Source organism: Tachypleus tridentatus, chromosome 13 (assembly GCF_004210375.1).
Source record: "Tachypleus tridentatus isolate NWPU-2018 chromosome 13, ASM421037v1, whole genome shotgun sequence".
Lineage (NCBI taxonomy): Eukaryota > Metazoa > Arthropoda > Merostomata > Xiphosura > Limulidae > Tachypleus > Tachypleus tridentatus.
In genome coordinates this window covers 27,343,160-27,360,493 of record NC_134837.1, presented here as the reverse complement: position 1 = coordinate 27,360,493, position 17,334 = coordinate 27,343,160, and the positions used below count along the sequence as shown (strand labels likewise).

The following is a 17,334-nucleotide window of genomic DNA, read 5'->3' as shown; positions in this document are numbered from 1 at the left end:
TCCCGGATGGAGTAATAATTGTTTAGTAGCACGTTGGTTGTTCCTTCTCCCATGTGAGAACTTGCGGGACGGTTGGTTATTTTCTCTGTTTTGAATTTCGCGCAAAGCTACTCGAGGACTATCTGCACTAGCCGTCCCTAATTTAGCAGTGTAAGACTAGAGGGAAGGCAGCTAGTCATCACCACACACAGCCAATTCTTGAGCTACTCTTTTACCAACGAATAGTATGGTTACATGTTAAATCCAGTATAGTTTTAACGCTTAAAGTTCATATTATTTAACAAGAAAACCCCATTTTCAGGTCATGTATCGGCTTTTTTTTCTCAAGTTTGAGTTTATAGACACTAGGTTGCCTTGTTTTTCTTTTCACACATTCTGCTGACTATAACAACCTATAAAATATTTTATATTTACAATCGTTTCAGTATCAGGTTTGCTACATAGTGTTTTCGTATCTATCACTGTAAAGAGATTTAACAGCTTTCCTGGATTCATTCTCATAGACTTGCACGGCGTGGTTCCAACGCTATGTTGGACTTTATACATTTCGTAGTCATAAAGCAACTGCGACACGTGAATCGCCGCCATTATTTCTCACTTTATGAAGGGCAGGACAAAAATCTCAAAATGATGGGAGACTTTATTGGTGAAGGGTCTCTTAGTACGCATCCCACGCGTCTATAAGATATTCATGTTAGAAAAGTTACTCAAAGGGATGGAAACTGACGAGAAGCTGTAGGGATGAAGAATTTCCAGTTTTACATCTTGCATGTCTATACAGGTTCTCTACTCCACGTAACATTGTTTTTAGTGACATTCTTGAAACTATATGTAAATATAACGTCAGCGTGCCTCCTCCGTTCTCTGCAACTATTAGTCGCACCTGCATATAATTACACGTACCAGACTGGATGCGTGTGCCAGTCTTAAATAAATCGTTTAGTGATAACTGATTGCTTCAGAAAGACGTACAGAGAAATAGGTAGATAGTGCTTAGAAAGTGTTTCAATGTTACTACTTAAGAAACTAAACAAATTGAAGATAATTGTCCGAGATCACAGGCGACAGTTTCAGGTTGCACTCCAAGGTAAAATGTGCTACTAAATACGTACGAGGTAAACAAATGAGACCAGTTAAACGTCTGAGTTTATAAACTACAAACAGTATTTCAAATGAATAGGTTAAGTAACTGCTTGGCTAGTTTAACAATTTATAAACTACAAACAGTATTTCAAATGAATAGGTTAAGTAACTGCTTGGCTAGTTTAACAATTTATAAACTACAAACAGTATTTCAAATGAATAGGTTAAGTAACTGCTTGGCTAGTTTAACAATTTATAAACTACAAACAGTATTTCAAATGAATAGGTTAAGTAACTGCTAGTTTAACAATTTATAAACTACAAACAGTATTTCAAATGAATAGGTTAAGTAACTGCTAGTTTAACAATTTATAAACTACAAACAGTATTTCAAATGAATAGGTTAAGTAACTGCTAGTTTAACAGTTTATAAACTACAAACAGTATTTCAAATGAATAGGTTAAGTAACTGCTTGGCTAGTTTAACAGTTTATAAACTACAAACAGTATTTCAAATGAATAGGTTAAGTAACTGCTTGGCTAGTTTAACAGTTTATAAACTACAAACAGTATTTCAAATGAATAGGTTAAGTAACTGCTTGGCTAGTTTAACAGTTTATAAACTACAAACAGTATTTCAAATGAATAGGTTAAGTAACTGCTAGTTTAACAGTTTATAAACTACAAACAGTATTTCAAATGAATAGGTTAAGTAACTGCTAGTTTAACAGTTTATAAACTACAAACAGTATTTCAAATGAATAGGTTAAGTAACTGCTAGTTTAACAGTTTATAAACTACAAACAGTATTTCAAATGAATAGGTTAAGTAACTGCTAGTTTAACAGTTTATAAACTACAAACAGTATTTCAAATGAATAGGTTAAGTAACTGCTTGGCTAGTTTAACAGTTTATAAACTACAAACAGTATTTCAAATGAATAGGTTAAGTAACTGCTTGGCTAGTTTAACAATTTATAAACTACAAACAGTATTTCAAATGAATAGGTTAAGTAACTGCTTGGCTAGTTTAACAATTTATAAACTACAAACAGTATTTCAAATGAATAGGTTAAGTAACTGCTTGGCTAGTTTAACAATTTATAAACTACAAACAGTATTTCAAATGAATAGGTTAAGTAACTGCTAGTTTAACAATTTATAAACTACAAACAGTATTTCAAATGAATAGGTTAAGTAACTGCTAGTTTAACAGTTTATAAACTACAAACAGTATTTCAAATGAATAGGTTAAGTAACTGCTAGTTTAACAGTTTATAAACTACAAACAGTATTTCAAATGAATAGGTTAAGTAACTGCTAGTTTAACAGTTTATAAACTACAAACAGTATTTCAAATGAATAGGTTAAGTAACTGCTAGTTTAACAGTTTATAAACTACAAACAGTATTTCAAATGAATAGGTTAAGTAACTGCTAGTTTAACAGTTTATAAACTACAAACAGTATTTCAAATGAATAGGTTAAGTAACTGCTAGTTTAACAGTTTATAAACTACAAACAGTATTTCAAATGAATAGGTTAAGTAACTGCTAGTTTAACAGTTTATAAACTACAAACAGTATTTCAAATGAATAGGTTAAGTAACTGCTTGGCTAGTTTAACAGTTTATAAACTACAAACAGTATTTCAAATGAATAGGTTAAGTAACTGCTAGTTTAACAGTTTATAAACTACAAACAGTATTTCAAATGAATAGGTTAAGTAACTGCTTGGCTAGTTTAACAGTTTATAAACTACAAACAGTATTTCAAATGAATAGGTTAAGTAACTGCTAGTTTAACAGTTTATAAACTACAAACAGTATTTCAAATGAATAGGTTAAGTAACTGCTTGGCTAGTTTAACAGTTTATAAACTACAAACAGTATTTCAAATGAATAGGTTAAGTAACTGCTGGTTTAACAGTTTATAAACTACAAACAGTATTTCAAATGAATAGGTTAAGTAACTGCTTGGCTAGTTTAACAGTTTATAAACTACAAACAGTATTTCAAATGAATAGGTTAAGTAACTGCTAGTTTAACAGTTTATAAACTACAAACAGTATTTCAAATGAATAGGTTAAGTAACTGCTTGGCTAGTTTAACAGTTTATAAACTACAAACAGTATTTCAAATGAATAGGTTAAGTAACTGCTTGGCTAGTTTAACAATTTATAAACTACAAACAGTATTTCAAATGAATAGGTTAAGTAACTGCTAGTTTAACAGTTTATAAACTACAAACAGTATTTCAAATGAATAGGTTAAGTAACTGCTTGGCTAGTTTAACAGTTTATAAACTACAAACAGTATTTCAAATGAATAGGTTAAGTAACTGCTAGTTTAACAGTTTATAAACTACAAACAGTATTTCAAATGAATAGGTTAAGTAACTGCTTGGCTAGTTTAACAGTTTATAAACTACAAACAGTATTTCAAATGAATAGGTTAAGTAACTGCTAGTTTAACAGTTTATAAACTACAAACAGTATTTCAAATGAATAGGTTAAGTAACTGCTTGGCTAGTTTAACAGTTTATAAACTACAAACAGTATTTCAAATGAATAGGTTAAGTAACTGCTAGTTTAACAATTTATAAACTACAAACAGTATTTTAAATGAATAGGTTAAGTAACTGCTAGTTTAACAGTTTATAAACTACAAACAGTATTTCAAATGAATAGGTTAAGTAACTGCTAGTTTAACAGTTTATAAACTACAAACAGTATTTCAAATGAATAGGTTAAGTAACTGCTTGGCTAGTTTAACAGTTTATAAACTACAAACAGTATTTCAAATGAATAGGTTAAGTAACTGCTAGTTTAACAGTTTATAAACTACAAACAGTATTTCAAATGAATAGGTTAAGTAACTGCTAGTTTAACAATTTATAAACTACAAACAGTATTTTAAATGAATAGGTTAAGTAACTGCTAGTTTAACAGTTTATAAACTACAAACAGTATTTCAAATGAATAGGTTAAGTAACTGCTAGTTTAACAGTTTATAAACTACAAACAGTATTTTAAATGAATAGGTTAAGTAACTGCTTGGCTAGTTTAACAATTTATAAACTACAAACAGTATTTCAAATGAAGAGGTTAAGTAACTGCTTGGCTAGTTTAACAGTTTATAAACTACAAACAGTATTTCAAATGAAGAGGTTAAGTAACTGCTTGGCTAGTTTAACAGTTTATAAACTACAAACAGTATTTCAAATGAAGAGGTTAAGTAACTGCTTGGCTAGTTTAACAATTTATAAACTACAAACAGTATTTCAAATGAATAGGTTAAGTAACTGCTTGGCTAGTTTAACAATTTCGATTGTTACCAGCTTTTCTTTCATATCAAGTACTTGTTTTCTGTTAGCGACTTTTAATAGTGTTTATTTAAATATGTATTAATGATTCTTTCAGTCAGTTATGATTGTATGTAATTACTAATCTCTTGATTATTGGTTGTATATGTCAATATGTTTTTACATAAACGATTTTACAGATAAGTAATGGTATGAAAATATATTTTGATTTAGTGTGCAAGGAATTACCACATTTATGTTTTTCTTTTCAATAACAAAAAAACAAGTTTTTTCCGTATTGTGTTCGACGTACAGTTGTTAAATCAGTTATACTATGCCTTTATAATACATTGTTATATATTATAACTTATGTTTGACGTTACTGAATCTTTCCATGCAAGGTATCACTATACTACAGTGTTCTCTGGTTACTTCAGCTATATAATGGCCAGGTGGTTAAGGCACTCGACTAGTAATCTGATGGTTGCGGGTTCGAATCCCCTTCACACCAAATATGCTCGCCCTTTCAGCCGTGGGGGCGTTATAATGTGATGGTCAATCCCACTGTTCGTTGATGAAAAGAGTAGCTCAAGAGATGGCGGTGGGTGGTGATGACTAGCTGCTTTCCGTCTAGTCTTATACTGCTAAATTTGGAACGGTTAGCGTAGATAGCCCTCGAGTAGCTTTGCGCGAAATTCAAAATAAACAAAAGTTTATCTGAATCGATGAAAGCGTGAAAGAGAGTCGTCATTATTCGTCTGATAATGCAATGGGTTTTATTTTAGACCGTCAGTTCTGGTAGGGCCTTACTCTGTATTAATGAAAAACCAGTTTTATTGACCGACTGAATGTTTATTGTTGCGACTTTTCTTCTTTATAAACATCTGTAGCAATCGATATCTGGATACATTTATGTTGAAACGTTTCTTCTCGGAAGTATGGCCCAGATCGGTGTATAGGTACCTTTTTGTAATAATTATACACAATGTACGCAGCTGCTACAGTAAGGTCTTATAAAGGTGAAGAGAGTGCTACAAATCGACGAAAAAATAATGAAAAATTAATCATGTGAAGACTTAGTGGGTTTATTTTGAATTTCGCGCAAAGCTACATAAGGACTATCTGCGCTAGCCTTCACTAATTTAGCAGTGTAAGACTAGAGGAAAGACAGCTAGTCATCACCATCTACCGCCAACTCTTGGGCTACTCTTTTACCAACGTATAGTGGGATTGATTGAAACATTATAACGCCCCCACGGCTGAAAGGACGAGCATGTTTGGTGTGATAGGATACGAAGCCGCGACCCTCGCATTACGTTCGCCTTATCCACCAGGCTATGCTGGGCCCGATATGAAGGCTGTCCCTTTATTTTACTTTGAAATACTTACTATTATTATTTCAATACATGATTTTTTTTTGTTTTAAGTAGGCTTAAAAGAAAAGTAGTTAAAGCTTTGACAAATAAAATGATTCTAATTAATTTATTTATTATTTTTCATATCAATTTTGTAAACTTTAACACGAATATTTACCATGACCTTTGACATTTCTTCTTTTTCAGTGAAACTGCTTGAACTGGAACAATTATTGATCTTTGATATTTCTAACGATCATGTGAACATGATAATAGATACTAGTTGAGACTTACCTTTGATCTAACTCTCATATAAAGCACTGGAGCTTGAAGATACTGATCTTTTGTCTTTCTAATTCTGACACGAATTTTGTGAAGCAGAAAATTTATTTACTTTAAGAATTTATATTTCAATTTCTAATAAAAGGTGCATGAACTTAAGTACCTACTGATATTAATCTTTTATTTTTGTATATAAACTCTATGAGCTAAAAAAATACAGAAAGCCAATGATAAGACCATATAATTTTATCTATAAAAAAATTAATTTTCAAGAAACTAGCTGTATACGACAAAAATGTGTCTGTGACAATACATTTATTTATTTCAAGATAAACTAGGATACGTATTTCACGTGATGAGTTTGATAAGTTTTTCGCACCTATTATTTTCAAACTACGAAACGATATTGAACACTGTTCTAATTGTTCACCATTTTTATAGAAAACGATCTAACTCTGTATCAAACATGCTTTTCTGTCCATGTAAGAAGTATAACCTAAGACGATATACAAAATTTAATTCTGAAAACATCTATCATCTGTAACGTACAAAATGTTGCAGTAACACTATGTGAGGAAAACTAGAGAAACATAGGAACATGTGTTCTCTTCTAAATCGAGTTAAATTGTTAGTAAGAAAAACTCTGACCAAAAGCCTTAATCATGTGTTCCAGAATCACGTTTATTTCTTATTTTAACATTATTGGTTTTTCAACAGCGCTGGAGAAGTGAAACCACTCCACATTATATATTATCTCGTTTTAATCGAGATAATATTGGCTTCTCTCTATTAGCTCCACAGTATAACTTCTAACGTTAAAATCGTTTCGATACCCGTGACTAACACAGAACAGCTAGCTCATTATGCAACATTATTTTTAACAGCAAACAAACCAAGTACTTTCTTTAGTCCTTGTCCTTTGATGGTTTAGGGATAAGCTTAATGGATAACAATACTAGAAGTTTGGATTCGGTCTATGCCAGGAGCTCAGCGCCTAAGAGTCCAGTTTTGTGCTTAAAATATAAACAAACACATTGTGTCATTGGATTGACAGTTAATAGTCACGAGTTATTTAAGGACGCGAATATGCAGGCTAGAGACAAAATTGAATCAGTTTATCTGTATTTGAAAACCACGTGATGAATAAAATAAATTAATATCTAGTGATAGAAGTCGAAAAGCAGTAAAAGATTTCATATCAGGTTTGCGGTAATTCGTTTTTTGTAACTGTATTTCAGTAGTTCAATATATCTCTCAATAGGCTTATTATGCAACACTAACATAACTATCTCTGTAAATTCTGGACTAATTTCACAGTTTATTAAAACGTAATTAATTTTTCACCACTTAAAGCGTGTTATCATACAATAAAAAAACGCGCGTAGCTCTTACTTTATTAAGGTTATTAATGATCGTTTTATGGAAATACGGAGAAGAATCTCCAAATAATCATTTAATATTCCTGGCAATTGAAAACTATCTTTCATTTCCCTTTTTATTATTGTTTATAGGACTAACAACAAATTGGATATCAACCAAGATATTATTTTTAAAAAATCTATACATTCGAAAACTACTATATATTGTTCTCAAACAATCAGACGCACATATGTATATGTGTATTCGAACTTATCAATCTCCTAAGTGAAACTTTAGCTGCCGTAATTTACCCATGAAATTTATACCTCAAAGACTTTTTTCACGAATTATGAGCTTTTAATGTCTCTTAGAAATAAAATGACTTGTTAACCTTCCATATAAACTTAAAGTTTAACAGCTTTTCCCATGAAGAATGTAGATTTGTCATCTTTCAGATTCTCAATATTATCATCCTTAAACAATATTATGACATAATACCTTGAAACCCAACATCACTAATCAATATTATGACATAATACCTTGAAACCCAGCATCACTAATCAATATTATGACACAATACCTTGAAACCCAGCATCACTAATCAACATTATGACATAATACCTTGAAACCCAGCATCACTAATCAATATTATGACACAATACCTTGAAACCCAGCATCACTAATCAATATTATGACACAATACCTTGAAACCCAGCATCACTAATCAATATTATGACACAATACCTTGAAACCCAGCATCACTAATCAATATTATGACACAATACCTTGAAACCCAGCATCACTAATCAATATTATGACATCCTTGACTCACTAATCAATATTATGACACAATACCTTGAAACCCAGCATCACTAATCAATATTATGACACAATACCTTGAAACCCAGCATCACTAATCAATATTATGACACAATACCTTGAAACCCAGCATCACTAATCAATATTATGACATAATACCTTGAAACCCAGCATCACTAATCAATATTATGACATAATACCTTGAAACCCAGCATCACTAATCAATAATCAGCATCACTAATCAATATTATGACATAATACCTTGAAACCCAGAATCACTAATCAATATTATGACATAATACCTTGCATTTTGGCATCCCTAAACAATATTATAATAACAATTTACAATAAAAAGCTTAAGCCTTCTGGTTACCATACGAAAAGTAATTATTAACAGCCTTCCATTAAACAATTATGCTTCAATAACCTATTACGTGAAGTTTACACCTTAATAACCTTACATATGAAATTACTATAATAACGTCCCACATGAAGTTTAGACATTAATAGCATTACATATGAAAATAACATAATAACTTTCTACGTGAAGTTAAAACATTAATAAAATTACCATAGTAACCTCCCATATGAGGTTTATACCTTAATAACCTTGTACAGAAATCTTAGGCCTAAATATTCCCCCCGTGGAAGCCTAAACCGGAGTAATCACGCACAGAAAGCGTCACGATGTTGGTTGTCAAAAATATATTCGACTTTCAAAGCTGTGACGTTGGACACTAATCAGATGACAGGTTAAAAAAAATTCTAAAGGGGGGGGAATTCAACAGCTCTTTGTAGATTTGGTAAGAGCGTGTTTTATTTCTCACATTAGTAACAAGCCCATGCTGTTCGGAAACTACACCATTTTTGGAAGCGTCTAATAAAATTATTTTTTGAGTTCGTCTAGTTGTCTTTAAATAGTTAGTTTGACGACATCCACTTTTAAACAACAGTTTAAACACGTGCTCGCACCTCCCCCAATACATATGCATACGTAACTCATACTAAGTTATTGTAGTAGAAAAAAAAACACATAAACTGCTATATTTTAAACGCCTTTATTTCTATTTGTAGCTTTTAATCCGTCAGTTCCACTGTCAAAACTCTACCTGATAGTAACCATACTGGCGAAATATTTTTAGATCAAAGACGTCGATGGTTTTAAAGGCTCGTGGATGATGTAATTCAGTAATCCTTACACCTTATTTTCAATCTCCTTGTCAAACGGCCTAAGCCTGTAAATACATCTTGGAGCATCTATTTGCATATATGATTATTTCATTGTCTGTTTATAAGAAAAATTCAATCGCTCTATGCATGACTTGCAATAAAAAATACGTTATTTTCGCGTCTGATTAAATGGTTTCGAATGTTGGCTAGCGGCTAGCGTAGCCGGATTGCGAATGAGTTTCCTTTCCACAGAACTACGCCCAGCACCAAGGGGTCATGGGTGTACTATGGAAGTGACTGTCAAATCCTAGTATTCGGTCACAGAAAAATGACCTAAGAGCTAACAATATTACCGTTGAGCAACTGGCAACGTAAGGAATGGCTAACGCATATAACTCTTACATGGATTATTTCCCGAAAATTCTAAAGAAAGAAGAAAATATGTAAGACTGGGTTAATGTTATTTAACATGACAACATTTCGCCAAAAGATCGGACGCAGTTTCTTGGCTAACATGCTGAACTGCCAATCGAAAGTCCAAGGCTCAATCCCGCGTAATGCTTCTGGACACGCTCTGTACTTTCCCCTGCAGACATCTGGGGGTCGCGAGTTCTAATCCCCCTCACATCAAACATGCTCGCCCTTTCAGCCGTGGGGACGATATATTGTGATGGTCAATCCCACTGTTCCTTGGTAATAGAGTAGCCCAAGAGTTGGCGGTGGGTGGTGATGACAAGCATTCTTCCCTCTAGTCTTACACTGCTAAATTAGGGACGGATAGCGTAAATAGCCGTCGTGTAACTTTGCGTGAACTTCAAAATAAAACAAACAAATCCTCTGTAGCTGCGTTATATCAACAACAGTCAGTCCCACCATGTGGTTAAATGTAATCAAGTCGGAGGTGAGGGTACCAGATGTTATCTCTTTGGTTAGAAGTTCAGGAACAGCTATGCCTAAAACTTGGAAACACTAACCCTACCTATCATTTCTCTCATGCATTGTATAAGATTCTGTTAAAATTGAAAATAAAAATAACATTCTTTAAATTTAATCATCAAATACTAATTTTAACAATGTCGTTTCAAAAGTATCCGATGATTTGGACTCAAATGTTGTCCTTGTACTCCATCGTTGTTTTTTCTCACCCTCCGAAACAAATAAGGAAACTATGGCTGCCAGTATGCAGAAGGAACATATCTCATATACTCTAAATTAAACAAAGTGTAAACACTTAAAAAACCAATAAAATAACTTGTTTCGCTTCTCGTAGGTAGCACGTTAACAGAAGCGAAACATCGTAATGTCATATGTTTTTTTCTTATACCAGTTGTTGGTGTTTACGCTTTCCCATCCTTCCATGTGTGCTCTTTTAGCTGTTTACACATTTCTCCCCCTTGAAAGTTTAGCCACTAGAGCGTTATTTTATGAGGAGGCGTAAGAAATCCCAAGTTTTTTACGACTTTGTTGAGAAAAGAAACAAAAACACTGCTTGTTTAGATGGAAAAAAATATTTTAACTGTTTAAAAAAAAGATTAAACCGTCTCAAAGTACGATGTTCAGACGTTTCTTTCCTCTTTTTATAACTCTAAGATTTGGTAATTAGCATTATCTCAGGCACTATTATCTGTACTACACAAATCGCCACCCAGGTATTTATATCATAGTAAAACTTATAAAATCACCAACTTCTTATTTGGATTACACAAACGCTGATCAAATACCATTCTGTTATCAAGATCGCACTAACGTTTATTGAATCACCATCTAATTATCTGGACTATATACACGTTGATCAAATCACCATCTTGTTATTTGGATCACACAAACATTAATTAAATCGTCACCCTGTTATGTGTATTACACAAACGTTTATATACTTGCTCCCTTGTTATATGAATCACACAAACAATAATCAAATCGTCACCCTGTTATCTGTATCACACAAACGTTTCTATAATTGCTCCCTTGTTATATAAATCACACAAACATTAATCAAATCGTCACCCTGTTATCTGTATCACACAAACGTTTATATAATTGCTACCTTGTTATATGAATCACACAAACAATTATCAAATCGTCACCCTGTTATCTGTATTACACAAACGTTTATATAATTGCTCCCTTGTTATATGAATCACACAAACGTTGATTAAATCGTTTATATAATTGCTCCCTTGTTATATGAATCACACAAACGTTGATTAAATCGCTTGACGCCAAAGTTATTTATAATGTAACATGGCCTCTTGCTTGCGCCAAAAACCAAGTTTCGATACCCGTGGTTGACACAACACAAATAATCTATTCTGTAACTTTTTGTTTAGCTAAAGACAAAGAAAGTCTGGGTTAAATTTAGATTATTCTATACGAAAAATACTTGATTAATATCAGAAAGGTTCTGACAAGTTTTAATCTATCCACGGGATTTTCATCAACCAATATTTAGTTTGTTATTATTATGGTTATCGCCCGCAATACATCAGAGTAGACAGCATAAAATGTACTAAAAATGAAATATTATGATTGAACAAAGTGTTATAGATTTGAGTATGGAATAAGTTTCTGTTTTTACTAGAAATAATAATCATTTCTCTGTAAAGCACTATGTAAAGTGCTTAACACACACACATACATATCTTTGTTTCTTTTTATAATCGTATATCATATAATGTCAAAATGTATTAAAATATAGGTGAAACAGTCAGTGATAGAAATATGTAATTCATTCCGTTATGAAATGCTCTTTGGAATTTGAAATCCGTATAGAAAAATGTTGAAAAGAGAAGGAAAGGATATTAATGTATCAAATTGATATAAACTTTCAAGGATTTCTCTTCATATGCAAAGTATAACGTTTAACCTATTGTATGCATGTCTGTTGTATGTTGTATATCCATGTAACTATTTCGCAGTGTGCTTTGATGGATCTTCACCAAAACTGGTATGGAGGTTCATTAGGTTCATATAAATTTTCAGTTTTGCCTTTAGCGTTTTGTGTTTTTTTATAGGTGTGTTTTTTTTTTGACAACTGCCTCACTTCCTGTTGGTGGATCTTCCCGAAATTTAGCATGATCATTTGTTGGGTCCATGGGAAGATATATGCAATTTTGAAGTTTCGCATTTCGTTCTTTGCCATTTTTTAGTGATCTTTACAATTACGGATAAGGGAAATAACTTTTTAGTGTCCTAAAGTAACTCTCCATTGATCGATCATAAAGTCACATAACTTCCGTCCAAGAGACAGGTACTCCACCTAGTTGATAAGAAGTAAGTTGTGATGGTTTTGTCAAACTCCACTCATGTGAGATTTACTTAACAGACACGAAAGATTTTTCTTTTCGGTATATTTGTGTCTCTTGTTAAGCACGAAGCTACACATTGGGCAATTCATGCTGTGCCCAAGACGGGTATCGAAACCCGGTTTTTAGTGTTATAAACCTCCAATGTTATTGCTGAGCCAGTGGAGTCTTAATTTAAAAATGTTACGTTGCTATCACTATTGGTTTTTATATGTTTGAGCTTCACAGTGAGCAGTTTGTGCTGTACCCACCACGAGTATCTGCTGAGCCAGTGGGCTCTTAATTTAAAAAAAAAACGTTACCAAAGGCTTTGATGAGCATAGGTCAAAAGTCTGTTTGAAGAAGTTATGTTACTAAGAAATACAAAAGGTCTCGATTTGTACAGTTTGAACTTCAGTTAAAACGGTTATGTAGTATTTCTGTGTAACATGAGAAACTAACATATAAAAAGTTTAGTCAACTATAACTAATGTTTCCTGCTACTAAAAGTAACCGAATAGAAAATAACTACGTGAGTTTACATACGTATCTCTTTACGTACCAGGTAAATAAGTAAGAGCAAAAAATATACCCTTAACAATATCTTAATCCCAGTAATTAATTTTTCGTTAAAAGTATACTAAACCTTTGGAGAAATAAAACACTTGATAGTAATAACATCCTAACTCGTTATCTGAATGTGTATATCTCAGAACGGTTGGTATGGGTATTAACACTTTTACTGATAAGGAGAGAACAACGTTTTGATCTTCCTAGGTCATCTTCAGGTTAAGAAAGAGAGAATCAACCGTCACATTCAAACACTCTCTATTTCTTAACCTGAAGACGACCTAGGAAGTTCGAAACGTTGTTATCTCCTCATCAGTAAAAGTATTAATACCCATACCAGCTGTTCTGAGATATATTTTTATTTCAAGTGGGTTTCTCGTCATCAAGAAAAAATAGTGTATGTTTATGTCAGTGGTCTTAACACTGGTCAACTGAAAACATCTAAACTTAATATAGTTGTCAACATCGAACCATAAACATAGTTTTATTTATTTATACACCTATGTGGAGGTATCAGAACATCTGGCTTTTTTCTCGAACGTGGGGATGATTCTATTGTCGTTTGCAACAAAACTTGGTAACAGATATGTTTGCCGTTGTTTGTTACCTTGAAATCAGTGTTTGAATATTTTATTTCTTACAGGCTTCGAGCAGGCATGACAAATATTAAACCAATAGCGTGCAATACGCCTACTGCAACATAAAGCTCCCTAGCGTGTTTGACTTATAAGATAGAGAGAAAATGAACGGTAATCCAAATTCTAACACGAACAACTAATCTTAGGCACATACCAGTCAGTTTATGTTTCTATTTTGATAGTTATTCCCGGTATACATTAGTGCTGAGTGGAGCCAAGTCTCTACCACGAAACAGTCCTCAAGCCAGGTATTGATATTATTAGACCATATAGTTCTGTAGAATATTATATTTATCACGTCGGTGCCTTGTTTACGTTCGAATTAACTAGATCCAATACGACGCCTTAACTGTATTAGAACGTTGCTCCCAAACAATAGTGTCGTAACAAACTCGATTAAGCGTGTATAAACTGTTAAAACACCTGATTCACGACATTGAATACGCACTGCTTTTCAGCCACTGTTAATTCACAGAGCATGTTGATTAAATATATAAAAATAGATTCACTACATTACATCCACTACTATTATTGTACCAGGAAAAATTCCCAACAATATACAATCAATAACATAGTTGATATTCCAAATTTAAAAAATAATCACGGTACGATTAACCCTACTTTCCCCATTCAGATATACGTAAACAACGTCACCGAATTCCCAACAATATACAATCACTCTCATTGTAGTTATTCTAATATAGAATACAAAATACCAGCTCGCTGTGTAAACAAAATACTTCAGAAATTTGTTTTAAATAAAGGTCGTTTAAAATACAGAAATGTTATCGTTATATCATAGTTAACGTGCTTTTGTCCTCTCAGTATGAATATATATGCGCAGTAAACAAACACGACAAAATAACCACCAATGTCGCACATAAATACGTATCAAATTACAATTTCGTCACACAAGTCAGTTGATGAAAGAGTGCCACGATAAGATATTGTTGCTTTATTATTTTTATAAAGAAACAGAAAGGCAAAATAATGATTTCAGTCTTGTGAAGGTATTAATAAATTACACGAAGTTAATGAAAAACAAATCAATTTTTATTTTCTCTTTAAACTAATTATCTAATATATATAAGAAATCATCTTCAAGATACCACCTATTTTATCTACTTTTAACATTCCGCGGCTGTTATGTGTTGGGTGACATCTGGTGACTAATTTCTCAATATAGATATTTTTATTTTTTCTTCAGCAGGAAACGTAATCAAATGAAAAGTACTCGGCACAAGGGAGTATGTAGAATTAAAGAAACTATGTACAACTTGATTCACTCAAAGCTCTTTCCTGGGGATCCTCTAATCTTCCAAACACAACTAATCAAAACTTTTCTTCTTGTTATTTTTTCCCTTCATACGAAACGTACGAAACTGAGTCAACATAAAAGAATTAGAAAGGAGCTGTTGCTTTAGCTCGTTTCATCGCAGATAACCCTCGTGTTGCTTTGTACGAAATTCAAAAAAACAAACTTGGTTCGTTTCAAACTTTTTTACACCAATGGGCTTCGTTGTCACAGTATTTGGAAACACATTATGTGCTGCCCTTTTAAGTTTCACACTTGTTTAAACTATAGTAAGAACAAAACGACAACATTTTGTGATTTAGAAGCTAAAAACAAATTTTATTTCAAGACTTGAAAGGGTTTCACGAACAAAAATTTATTTTTTTCATAAGCGTTTTTTAACATTTTTTAATACAACAAGTTTTACTTGCAGCGTGTCAGTTCGTGTTACATATTCTCACTTCACGTATATTGTTATGAACTATTGAACCGGCCCGGCATGGCCAGTTGGTTATGGCACTCGACTCGTAATCCGAGGGTCGCAGGTTCGCATCCCCGTCACACCAAACATGATCGCCCTTTCAGCAGTGGGGGCGTTATGATGTTACGATCAATTCTACTATTCGTTGATAAAAGAGTAGCCCAAGAGTTGTCGGTGGGTGGTGATGACTAGCTGCCTTCCCTCTAGTCTTACACTGATAAATTAGGGACGGCTAGTGCAGATAGCTTTACGCGAAATTTAAAACAAATCAAAACTATTAAACTTTCTAATCTCTCTTAACTCTGATGTCTAGTATATATTTAGTTTTTCCCCAACAAGAATCTTAATTCAATACGAATACTATACAATGCCCAATATTAATAATACTAGGACAATATCCAAGGAAGCGTATAGTACATAGCTAATTAAACAAACTTCGAATAACTCTTTTCCAAATAACTATTACAGACCTTTAGACATGTTCGATTTCACATTGAATGTCACTGAATTAGATGATTTGCGTAGTGACACCAATTTTAAACAGTTTGAAACAAAAAGAAGGGTTGGATCAATGTACTAAAATAATTTTGTGAATGAATATTTGCTTGCTATTGTGATGAACCTGTTATTTGTTTCTGTTATCAATAAAATCAACATGTGGATATTAAATGACAATTTCCAACCATCTATTGAAACCATTGCACAGCCTTAGTTTTTATAAACTGCAGTAACTCAATATCCGTTTATTTGGATATTGTCCTCTCACCATTATTGTTGAAGTGACTTACAAAGCAATCTTCACGTTTGACAGTTGAGACCACTTTGTACCGACAGGCTATTAATTAAGCTGCAAAGTAAATTACACCAAAAAACGTAAAAATCATGCTTAAGAAGTAATGTGAGTGACAGTTTTGTTTTGTTTTTAACTCGCCACCGTGGATGTTACATTTCGGGAAAGATAAACACTTATCCTAAGTGTACTCTCCAAACTGCTCCGTTGTTGTCAATTCAAAACATCTGCAAACACTTAGCTCTGAAGGATCTTAGAAGCGATCGCATTCCAGAAACTTCTCTGACTTAATCCTACTTTGTGATCTTAATCAAATCCGTTGTTATTAATTCGTAAGGACGGAAATAGGCTTAGACTTCATTTGTCACTTTGGAGTGTTCCCAAGTTCGTTAACAGCTAACAGCGAGAGACACCTGTCTCATACTAATAAACTAATTCGTCCTCTCAGTCAAACTGGGCCAGAATACTTAGGAGATATATTCATGCATTCGGTGTCAGTCAGGTCCTTTTTCCTCAAGCACTCCGTCTATTACAAGTTCATGTAAGTCGATCAGACATCCGACTAAGAAAAGTTAGTGAACAGAAAGCCTTGAGATCTGTTACGGTTCTTTTACTGCGACTCTAATGCTTGCGTAGCTCCGGCGTTTCTACCATTTCCGCAACCAACTGCACTTCGTAAACCCGCCGACCATGGACAACTTAGAACGATACTGCTCCCCACTGAAAGGCTTATCGGGGAATTTGTTTTCTACTCGAGAGTTCTATGATTGCTGGAGCTTTAGTTTTTTTGGTTTTTTTCTGAATCGGCGATTTCTGAATTCTGCTACGGTTCCGGTGGTTAAGAAAGCAAAGTAAAAAATTATTAAAAATAAGTAAAAACAAAGTGTCATTCTTTCCCGATCTATTTTACAT

At 33.1% G+C, this 17,334-nt stretch overlaps 1 protein-coding gene and 1 long non-coding RNA gene across 7 annotated transcripts in view; one reads left to right on the top strand and one right to left on the bottom strand.

Annotated features, from left to right (window-relative positions):
* LOC143237691 (zwei Ig domain protein zig-8-like) overlaps positions 1 to 17,334 on the bottom strand; it is a 217,705-nt gene that overhangs the window by 153,377 nt on the left and 46,994 nt on the right. The window lies entirely within an intron of this gene.
* On the top strand, positions 384 to 6,179 carry LOC143239662 (uncharacterized). 2 transcript variants are annotated; one of them, XR_013021299.1, is made up of 2 exons: positions 384 to 1,087; positions 5,946 to 6,179. It is a non-coding gene; the product is annotated as an uncharacterized LOC143239662 (long non-coding RNA). The 2 variants fall into 2 exon arrangements; XR_013021300.1 differs by having other exon boundaries at positions 384 to 1,115.